This window comes from Euleptes europaea, chromosome 12 (genome assembly GCF_029931775.1).
Source record: "Euleptes europaea isolate rEulEur1 chromosome 12, rEulEur1.hap1, whole genome shotgun sequence".
Taxonomy (NCBI): domain Eukaryota; kingdom Metazoa; phylum Chordata; class Lepidosauria; order Squamata; family Sphaerodactylidae; genus Euleptes; species Euleptes europaea.
Window position 1 is genome coordinate 33,060,117 of NC_079323.1, and position 10,736 is coordinate 33,070,852.

At 44.8% G+C, this 10,736-nt stretch overlaps 1 protein-coding gene across 1 annotated transcript in view; it reads right to left on the reverse strand.

Annotated features, from left to right (window-relative positions):
- The window catches only part of COL8A1 (collagen type VIII alpha 1 chain), a 30,654-nt gene extending 20,612 nt beyond the window's left edge, over positions 1 to 10,042 (reverse strand). The window contains exon 1 of the mRNA XM_056858260.1: positions 9,950 to 10,042. The gene's annotated coding sequence lies outside the window, so the exon portion shown is untranslated. The remainder of the gene's footprint in view (positions 1 to 9,949) is intronic.
- Positions 10,043 to 10,736: the final 694 nt, after the last annotated feature.

Consider the following 10,736-nt stretch of genomic DNA (forward strand, 5'->3'; position numbering starts at 1 on the left):
AGTCTGTCCGTAGCTGTAGAAAAGACTCTTGCTCGTTTCTAATTTTTGTTGTCCTAGTCCTCTTGCACTGCTTATTAGATCCCTCATTCCATTTGGTTACCTTGGTAATCGGCACTCCTCCACATGAAGCCTGCTGGGTGACCTTGGGCCATTCACAGTTCTCTCAGAACTCCCTCAGCCCACGTGGAGGCGGACAATGGCAAACCACCTGTGAACCCCAAGGGTTGCCTTGAAAACCCCAAGGGGTTGCTATAAGTCAGCTGTGACTTGACGGCACACACACACACAATCTGCCTTGAGTTTTAATGGGAAAGAAAGAAAGAAAGGAAGGAAGGAAGGAAGGAAGGAAGGAAGGAAGGAGGAAGGAAAGAAGGAAGGAAGGAAGGAAGGAAGGAGGGAAGGAAGGAAGGAAGGAAGGAAGGAAGGAAGGAAGGAAGACAGACAGACAGACAGACAGACAGACAGACTCACATAGATGGGTCAGAAAACCATTTTTCTTCTGTTCTGTGTACATCCCATCTATAGTTACCTCCTAGCATGTACACAAAGAGAACCCTATATGCAATCATCACATATGACAAATCTACACACACGATTAACATTATTTTCTACCAAATGAGACACTTAATAGTAGCTACATTAGTGTATAGCAAAATAATAATAATCCCCAAACAAAACAACAACAAAAAGACTTCTAGCATTCTAAAGACCATTAAAAACCCATAGTTTATAAGCTTTCATGGATAGCAGTCTACTTTGTCAGAGCCTAAGAATTTTGTAATGTGTGAGGCACCCCTAATGGTCAATTCAAATGAGTTTTTTTAAAATGTGATCGCTGTTGAGTTGAATTCCCATGAACTGATCTCCTGGGCCTGGTGACCAGCTTCATGAATGCTCCCCCAAACATGTCATGCTGGCAGCTTGTGGTGGAAACATTCTGATGATCTCATATTTTGTGGAACTCATGTTGCTTGACATAAACTGAATGTCATAGCCTTAATCCTGCATAGTGTCAGTTGAGACGGGCAGCAGCCTCCTCTGGATTGATTCAGAGAGCTATTGGGTCCACAAGGAGTTTGTGTGACTGGCACCTCTACACAGTTTGCCTATAAACACTGCCCCGATTCCTGTGATGTCAACAACACCATTTCAGGTCTTAGCTCTCTGAGACCGGAGGCTTTTAAGTGTTAGGAGAGGGAATGAATAGGAAACAGTCGGTAAAGCCTGCTAAAAGTGCCATGCAAATAAACGAAATGAATGCTTGTCCTGATGAAAGGTAGCAAGCCTTTAATACTACAGGCACACCTCATTTTATTGTGCTTTGCTTTATTGCATTTCACAGATATTGTGTTTTCGAGCAAGTCTATCGGTGCTGCTTTTCTAACAGCGTGTGCTCGCATTTTGTGTCACCTTTTGGTAATTCTCACAATATTTCAAACTTTTTCATTGTTATTACAGTACGTTTTTAAAGACACGATGCAATTGCATTATAGACTACAGTATAGTGTAAACATAATTTTTATATGCACTGGGAAACCAAAAAAATTCGTGTGACTTGCTTTATTGCGATATTTGCTTTATTGTGGGGGTCTGGAACCGACCCCCACAATATTCCCGAGGTCTGCTTGTATCAATCTTTCCTGATAATGTCATGGTGAATTTTGTGATCATTTGATTGATCACAGTAACAAAGCCACGATGGCAATAAAGCATCTGTTCTGTTTTCCCCCTTCTCTTATTTCCCCCATGTATATTTTCATATGACCTTGGAAAGGAGCAACCTTGAAATACTAAGCAGCAAGTGTGGTACATTCCTTCAGACAAAGTGAGGGAGCCAAGAATGCCTGAATGCCTGGTGACCTTTTGCTGCACACTGTGAACTTTGCTCACTAAATGTAAGGCATACTTAGGCACCATTTCTCAGGCCCTTAAACCAGCCCTTTCTGTTTTCTTTCTATCTGTCATTCTGTGACAGTTCACCAAACAAAGGGAGGACTGGGAGAATTTGTCTCAGTAAATTCTAAAAACCAATCTAAGCTTAAACGTGCAGGTTCAAATGTGTCACTTCTAAGTCCATGGCACCTTCCCAAAAGGTGGAAAGCTCAGGAAGAATAAGGCTGCTGTTCACATCTAAGAGAAGGGACAACATTTTCTGTTCGCACCTGTCTAGACGGTCACCCCAGGGTTGCAGCTTTTGCAAAGTCCCCTTTTGATCTTCCATCAGACTCTTAGGTATAGCCAAACACAGCATGACCACAAGCTCAGACACACCTCTAGGCTTACAGAACAGGATGCTGACAGTTTATGCCACATCTGGCATCTAACGCCGAGTTCCCACCTGCATGTCTTGTCCTGGCCCCAGAATTTCCTGCCCTCTTCTCCACTCTAAATTTGACCCATGGACTTTCACCACTCACAGGATGTGATGTGAAGTGTGGCCAGGCCTAAGAGGAGTCATACTAGGTGAGGAACTCAAGTTCAATTCGACATGGTGGTCAATGCAATGGATAGCCTCACCCAATGTATGTTTACTCAGAAACATGCCACTAAATTCCATGTGACCTGCTCGTTAAGATTTCTGTTGAGAAGGCACCCACAATGTAGTCAAATTCCTGTGCTCCAGCATGTACAAAGTTAAAACTACAAATCATTAGAAAAAGGCAAGAGCATCAGTGCTATCCATTTCCATTCCACAGAATGCCTGGTGGTGTACTGACACTTTCTGTAGTGGAATGGCACTTCTATTCATGGAGGAGAGGGTGATTTTTTTCTCATTGCCCCCTCCTACCCTACTTCCTCTCCATGTTGTTCACAAGAGTGAACTCCTAAAACCCTGGAGAAAATTATTGTTGGATTCAGAGGACTGCCTCAGGAGGAGGAAGCCAAGAAAGTCCTATTCCACTCACTTTGCCCCACTTGTTGTACTTTGGATCCAATCCAGTGTTGTGTACTGATGTCTGCACATTAGCCACAGTGAAGGTTACCAATGGCGATGGCAGGAACACCAAGATGGCGACATGTAAGTCATTCCTTGCCCTGTCTTACACACAATGCATCAGCAGGCTCCCAGGAAAAGCCCACCACATCTTTCCCATCTACGCCTCCCTAACCCAGAGGCCTGCATGTAGAACCTCTAGATAACAGGCTTCCCTCAAGAATGATTTCAGTCCCACTGCGGCTTCAGTGCTTCCTCACAACTCATGCCTATAACACACACATGTGTGTAAAGTGCCATCAAGTTGCAGCTGACTTATGGCAACCCAGTAGGGTTTTCAAGACAAGAGATGAACAGGAGCTCTTTCTTCTGTCTCTTTTGCAATGCAGAGATTAAAAGCATTGGATATGTCCTGGCCCAGCTTGGAGGAGAGGGAAGAGAAATGAGCTCTTTGTAGCCTCTCTTTTGTAATGCAGGCATTAAAAGAATTGTTTCTGCTACTGCAAACCTTGGATGGGAGGGAAAATGTCCCTTTTGCAACTTCACTATGTGAAGAGCGGGGTGATAAGAATTTGACTCCCAGATGATCCCCTGCTCAGCTGTGATGGGGCTTCTGACCAACAGGCAGCTTCAGACTTGTTTGGCAGTGGCTTGAGTTGTTTGATACAATCCAAACTTACCCTGATCAACTCACAGTCTGATAATGTTTGTCGAACAAGGTAAATTTGTCAGCCTAACAGCTTTGTTGAGCAATTCACAGCATCCCTACTTTAAGATTGCCCTAATATAGTTCTCTTCCACTTTGTGGTTTAAATGAAGGAATTCATTACATACAGCTGTCTTTCTTTGGGACATTTTTGGAAGTTTTCTCTATTTTAGTGATGTTTTTAAATGCATTATTTTCCTCAGGTACTTTATGCAGCCACTTGGTGATGGTAAAGTTAGGCCAATATTACACTCGGTTAAAGGAATGGAATCCAAGAAAGACTGGAACAACTGAGATTACTGTGAGTGAATTCTTAAAATACCGGTACTTTGTTACAGAAAATCTAAATCCTTACATTTCACCACTGTTTTCACATGCTTTTTTAAAAAAGCTGGCTTCTAAAACTGCCAATGGACACTGTTTTGCTGTACCTTAGGTTATATAAGAGAATCCTTTTCCTAACATATTTTTTAGACCTGCGTTAATTTAATGCATTCCTTTTGGCATTTAATAAAACACGCAGCAATACCATTTGGGAGTGAAATGAGGAGTGGGTGGGATTTAGACGCAGGAAATCAAAAAGAGGACCTCCTGTTTTTGGTGGAGACAATTAGAGTGTTGGTCTTGGGCAGAGACCAGAATTTCTATTGGATACAAATGTCTTTGGCAACTGACATTAAGCCTGGAAGCTCACAGAACTCTGTAAGATTTTGAAGCATATAACGTTAATAATTTTGAATGTGGAATAAGCTGCTGTCTACAATGTGAACTAATTTTGTGCACCAGGTTAGTCTTCATAGACAACTGCCCCTACTTACCAAGGACAGTCCCTAGTTTTTGCCTGATAAAACAACGTCTGGTTGAATACCTGTGTTTCCCTTTTTCTCAGTCATTTGAGTTCAATGGGACTGACGCCAAAATAAGGGAGCACACAATCTGCAATAGTTATCCAGGGATGAAAGAGAGATAAGACAATATCTCACGTGTTGCCAAAGGCTGCAAAACACTGTCCTATGTTTCACAGATGCTTGACTGGGTGTGACTATGGGTGGGGCCTGCATACCTAGTAGCGTGATCTGGTGGACAATAGAGGAGCCAAATACAGTCTAGACACAAATCTGCCACGAGCGGGTTCAAATACAACAACATACAACAAAACTCATGAGGCAAATCAAATACATGTATCACATTTAAGCCTATGAGAAAACACTTGTCCCATTTTACAGCTGAGGAACACTGAGGCATAAGTGGCCAGCTGAGGATCAGTCAGAGCTTCCATAGCATAGAACACTTAAGCACAAATAACACTTAAGTAATCAAAATGTGGGAGGGAAGGCAGCATGGTATAGCCAGATCTTGTCAGATCTTGGACGCTAAGTAGGGTCAGCCCAGCCTCTGTTATTCTCTTGCCTTGAAAACCCCAGAGGTTGCCATGAGTTGGCTGTGACTTGACGGCACTTTAAATACACACAATAGAAATTGTCCTGGACTGCCCAATCTCATCAGATCTCAGAAGCTAAGGAGGGTCAGCCCTGGTTAGTATTTGGATGAGAGACCACCAAGGAATACCAGGGTCGCTATGCAGAGGTAGGCAATGGCAAATCACCTCTGAATGTCTCTTGCCTTGAAAACCCTTCAGGGTTGCCATAAATTGATTGTGACCTGAAGGCAAAAAGAGAGAGAAAAAAAGAAAGAAACAGAAATATCTTAGGAAACATGCAGAGGTTCCCCCCCCCCCACTGCACTTAACAACTGCAGCATTCTTGGCATACCCCTGGGCAATTTGAGACTGTGAAATCATTGTGTGAGGAATAGACTTAAGATCCCCTTATGCTGCAAACCTCATCAGAATGGATTCCCCAGTGACCAGAAGATCATTAAAGCAAGAAAACTTGAAGCTCAATTCACATAACTCCAGCATCATGTGTAGTTACAGATAAGTCCCCCCTGAGAATGATTAGGATGCCTGTCCCACATTGCAGAATTGACTGCAGCCTCCTGCCTCCCTTCACACTTGGAGCACAGGAACTAGCCAATAGCAAAAACACATCTTATTTAACACTAAGGCTGTCAGTAGGAAAAATCACAGGCTGAAAATATCAGCAAGTGCATTGAAGAAGATACATTTTATGCCAGTTTTTTTGTGCTCTCTCAGTAAGAATGTGTACAGTTAAGTTCTGTGATCCACAGTTTGCAGTTTCTGGCATCACCATAACCCACACAGCTTCAAACATACATCTCTCTCCCCCCCTTATGCACACACCGAGGGGTACATATATGAATTTGGCATCATATGTATTTTCTTAAGCTGCCATTGGAATGTATAGTGAAAATAAACAAACTATGTGGTGCTCTAGCTTGAAAATTGGGACGGTTGGAATGCAGCCTTTTCCCTGGGGTGGGGTTCTAAACGGAGCTGAAACAGAACAGTTGGAGGACGTGCTGCAATCCTATGCTTAGTTCTGAGTAAACATGAAAAGAACCAGGTGGCAATCAACATAATTTCATCATTTTTATTCTTACTATGGGTTGCATCCAGTAGAAAACGCTGTGAAAGGAGGTGGCAGACCAGATCTTTCCCAATTTCCACTTCTTCCAGCAGCCTGCTTCTTGTCCCACAAACTGTTCTGAAGAATATAGGGACATCCTTGACCAAATCTATCACAGTATGGGAGAATGCAGTGTGTGCATGGGGGTGGGGACTGCCTCCTTTCTCTACCAGCACAAGTCACCAGTAGAAGAAGATCCTTCAGGGAGGATTTCTGGGTCAAGCAGCAGGCTGAGGGGGGAAGTTGGGGGAAAATTGCTCCACCAGCTCCTTCTGCAAGCTTCTACACTGGACCCATTCATATATCTAACGGTAAAGTGAGTGTCCCATTCCAATCAATGAAGTAGCAAAATGGGGCCACTCACAGACAAGGTAGGGATTTTTGTACTAAGTATGCAGAAAAATAAAAAGATAAAGGTAAAAGTAGTTCCCTGTGCAAGCACCGGGCCGTTACTGACCCATGGGGTGACATCACATCCCAACATTTACTAGGTAGACTTTGCTTACAGGATGGTTTGCCATTGCCTTCCTCAGTCGTTCTCATTTTACCGACTTTGGAAGGATGGAAGGCTGAGTCAACCTTGAGCCAACTACCTGAAACCAACTTCCATTGGGATTGAACTCAGGTCATGAGCACAGCTTGGACTGCAATACTGTAGTTTACCACTCTGCACCATGGGGCTCTTATGCAGAAAAATAGGTCTTTATAAATTAACCAAAATAAATAAAACCAAAAAATCCTGATGAGGACTGGGAGAACCCAGGATGCATTGAATGTTATGAAACGTTGGATGGGATGTAAGGAAATGGAATTTTTCAGGCCTTTTAGAATCTTGGATGGGAAGATTTGGGTTGAAGGGTGAATTTCCAAATAATTAGTCTCCTTGTCCCCACAGCTAGTTTGTTCTCTCTAATAGTAAATTTCATGGTAGAAAGTTGTGGTAAGCGGCCCACTCACTGGATAGGTTCCAATCCTATGTCTCCTTTCTGCTTGTGCTCCTCTTCAGGCCATGATTCTTGGTGGTGAGGGACCGGGTCTCCCTATACAATGGGAGACCTCCTGCTAGAGTTGCCAGGTCCCTCTTTGCCACAGGCGGGAGGTTTTTGGGGCGGAGTCTGAGGAGGGCAGGGTTTGGAGAGGGGAGGGACTTCAATGCCATAGAGTCCAATTGCCAAAGCGGCCATTTTCTCCAGGGGAACTGATCTCTATCGGCTGGAGATAAGCTGTAATAGCGGGAGATCTCCAGCTAGTACCTGAAGGTTGGCAACCCTACCTCCTGCCCTGTGCCACTGCAGCCTGCTTCTTCTCAGTGCAGCAGCAGGAGAAATATTCAGGGAGGGAAGTGTTGCCATGGCAATGCCATGATGTCAGTTGTATTTGTATAACTGGAAGTGACATCACATCACCACAATGCAGTAGCTATCCCTAATATTTGTACAGTTTCACCATTAAAATGTGGGGGATTGTGACAGTGTCATGTCAGCGCATGACATCATTTCTAGTTATGTGATCGGAAGTGACGTCGCAGTGTCACTTGACACCAAGCCTTGCCCCAAAAAGCTTCCTACTTGGTGAGGATGTTTCAATACAAAAAATTGGAGAGTATGTGTAGATAGTGATTGTAGTGAAATATTTGCAAACGTTTTACTGTCACTGCATTCTGGATTATTTTGACCCGCTGTGACCTCTTGTGGAAAGGGAATCACCATGTGTCTCAAAGGAACAGCATACAAATCAGAATCCAATTGTGTTCCTTCCTTTAACTTGCTGCAATAAATTCTTGAAGTCCCTATATGCAGCATAAGGATTACAGTATATCAGTGATGGCAAACCTTTTAGAGACCGAGTGCCCAAACCGCAACCCAAAACCTACTTATTTATCGGAAAGTGCCAACACGGCAATTTAACCTGAATACTGAGGTTTTAGTTTAGAAAAAACAACTCATACATTAACATCCCCACTTCATCCCATGCTAGCGGAATTGCTCTGCACAGGATCGTGCGGCCGGACGGTCTCCGGGGGGCACGCCCCTGACCTTATAGAGCACATAGTGAAGGTACAAATAAGGGGTGCGTCGCTGGAAGTCGCGCAGGGTCTCGGCCAGCAGGTAGTGGAGCTGGAAGATGGGCAGGCCGCGCTTGCAGCGCCGCAGGCAGGAGGCACGCCACAGGACGCGCCCAAAGAGATCCAGCTCAGCCAGCCCCTCGTCCGGAGTGGCACTGGGGCCCGGCTCTCCAAAGGCTGGCTCCCTGAGCCAGGGCTCCCCTGGCGCCTTGCTGCCGCTGCCGCACTCCTGGTGGCAGTGCACCTCGCTGTCGTGCAGCAGGTGGTGGAGGCGCAGACTGGCCTCCAGGACATGGACGCTCTCCTTCCAGCTCTTGTCCTCGTACTGTTCCAGTGCATAGGCGTAGGCACGCTGCAGCGGGAGCAGCTCGGCCGCCGGGAAGCGGTGGAAGCAGTACTTCTCCTACTCTGCTCCGGCCAGGGCGGCCAGCAGCAGCAGAAGCAGCAGCCCCCAGCTTCACCACTTCATGCCCGCCCCGCCACCGCCTGATGCTGCTCTGGAGCCCTCGGCCGCTTGGAGGCCCATCGGGAGGCTCCGGGAAGCAGGGGGAAAGGAAGGTGGGAGGCAGGCCCGGGCGGATCCCGCAGGGTCTCAGCGCGGCCAGCGGGTGAGGGGAGGGACCAAATGGCCAAAACGCACAAGAGGTTTTGCCTTGGATTTGCAACTCTCTAGATGTGCTGGGGCAACGGCGCGTGTGCCCACAAAGAGGGCTCTGTGTGCCGCCTCTGGCACGTGTGCCATAGGTTTGCCACCACTGCAGTATATACTAGTTATCATCTATATAGCCCTTGTTAAGCACTTCACAGATTTAAAACTTCAGGTATCCATCTAGGCCATTTCTTCGTAAGCTGTCAGAAAAACATCATAAGCTATCCCCTTTCACATCAATAGGGAAGTACATTTTTTGACATGGTAATTGTACTAAAAGAATCCAAAGAAAGTATTTGCTGAACTTAAGGATTAATACTCTGTTTAAAAGCTATCCACCCCTAAAACTAGAATGCAGGAAATGTCTTGCTAAGCAAAGGGATTTTTCTTCCAAAAGTCACACTTGAGAACAGACAATAGTCATAGGCTTAGGATGACTGTGGATACAATGAGCTAATGTCTACTCATCAGAAGTATTTCCATTGTAGAGTCAGAGTACTGGTTATATTGAGATATAATAAACACAAAGAGTGATACTGTTTTTCTGTTCTGTTCTGGATATCACCAACATGATAACAATAATGACACATTATATCCCCTCCCACACAAGAACTGGTTTTTCTAAGAAAAAGTGGATGAGAGAATAATTCTATATTTCATTGCAAAGAATTGCTTTCTACCTGAATACTGTCACAGAGGCTCTGAAAGAAAGCTTTATCGTCAGAAATCTTTGACCAAACAAAGGGAAATGTATAAATATGTCCAAATGTTACATAAACATTACCACCCCTTTGCCCATTCTACAGTACGGTTTGCTTTTGTGACGTATTTTCTTTAACACTCAGCGTAAACATACTGGCAGTTTCTGCAAATCATTTTGTAGGGCAAGCTTGAAATTGAAGTACTAAGCATGTGGCAAACTGTCAAATAACTTGTTGAGTTCTGGAGCCTTGGTTGTTTTGAAAAAGCCTGACCTAATAATCAGTTATGTTCAAGCTTAGCACTTGTAAGTTGAAGATTTGGATTTCCATGTGGATACACTTACATTAAGACTTTGGGGAAAAGATTAGAGTTGTGGATCGGTGCGCTGGGGCTTTCAGAGGCCGTAGTTTTTCATCATTTTACAGCGAGCAGGAAAATATATCTTTATTGCCAGCTCCTGGGGGGCGGGGGGGAAAGGAGATGTAAAGTTACACCTTGGGCTGCAACATAAGGAAATTGCACATTTTCACAATAAACAGAGACATTTTGTTAAACAACCACCACAAACCAAACGTGTGAATAAAAATTTCAAACAGAAATGCTAAAAGTAAGGATTTATATCCAAATTTTGGGTCCAGTTCTATGAACGGCTGTTTCAGCAAAGCAATATAGTGGGTTCACATAATCTTTGCTCAAGTAAAGTTCACCTATGATCAGAGAACAGGATGGTGCCTTCCTGTCCAGCTCACAGCATTTGCCAGTCCTGCCTCTGGGCTTTTACGGTTGCCAACCTCCAGGTGGTGGCTGGAGACCTCTTGCTATTACAACTGATCTCCAGGCGACAGAAGTCAGTTCACCTGGAGAAAATGGCCACTTTGGCAATTGGACTCTATGGTATTGAAATCCCTCCCCACCCCAAACCCCACCCTCTTCAGGCTCCACCCCAAAAACCTCCCGCCAGTGGCAAAGAGAGACCTGGCAACCCTAGCAGAAGGTCTCCCATTGTATAGGGAGACCCCGTCTCTCACCACCAAAAATCATGGCTTGAAGAGGAGCACAAGCAGAAAGGAGACATAGGATTGGAGCCTATCCAGTGGGTGGGCCACTTATACCCCATTGAAGTCCCTCCC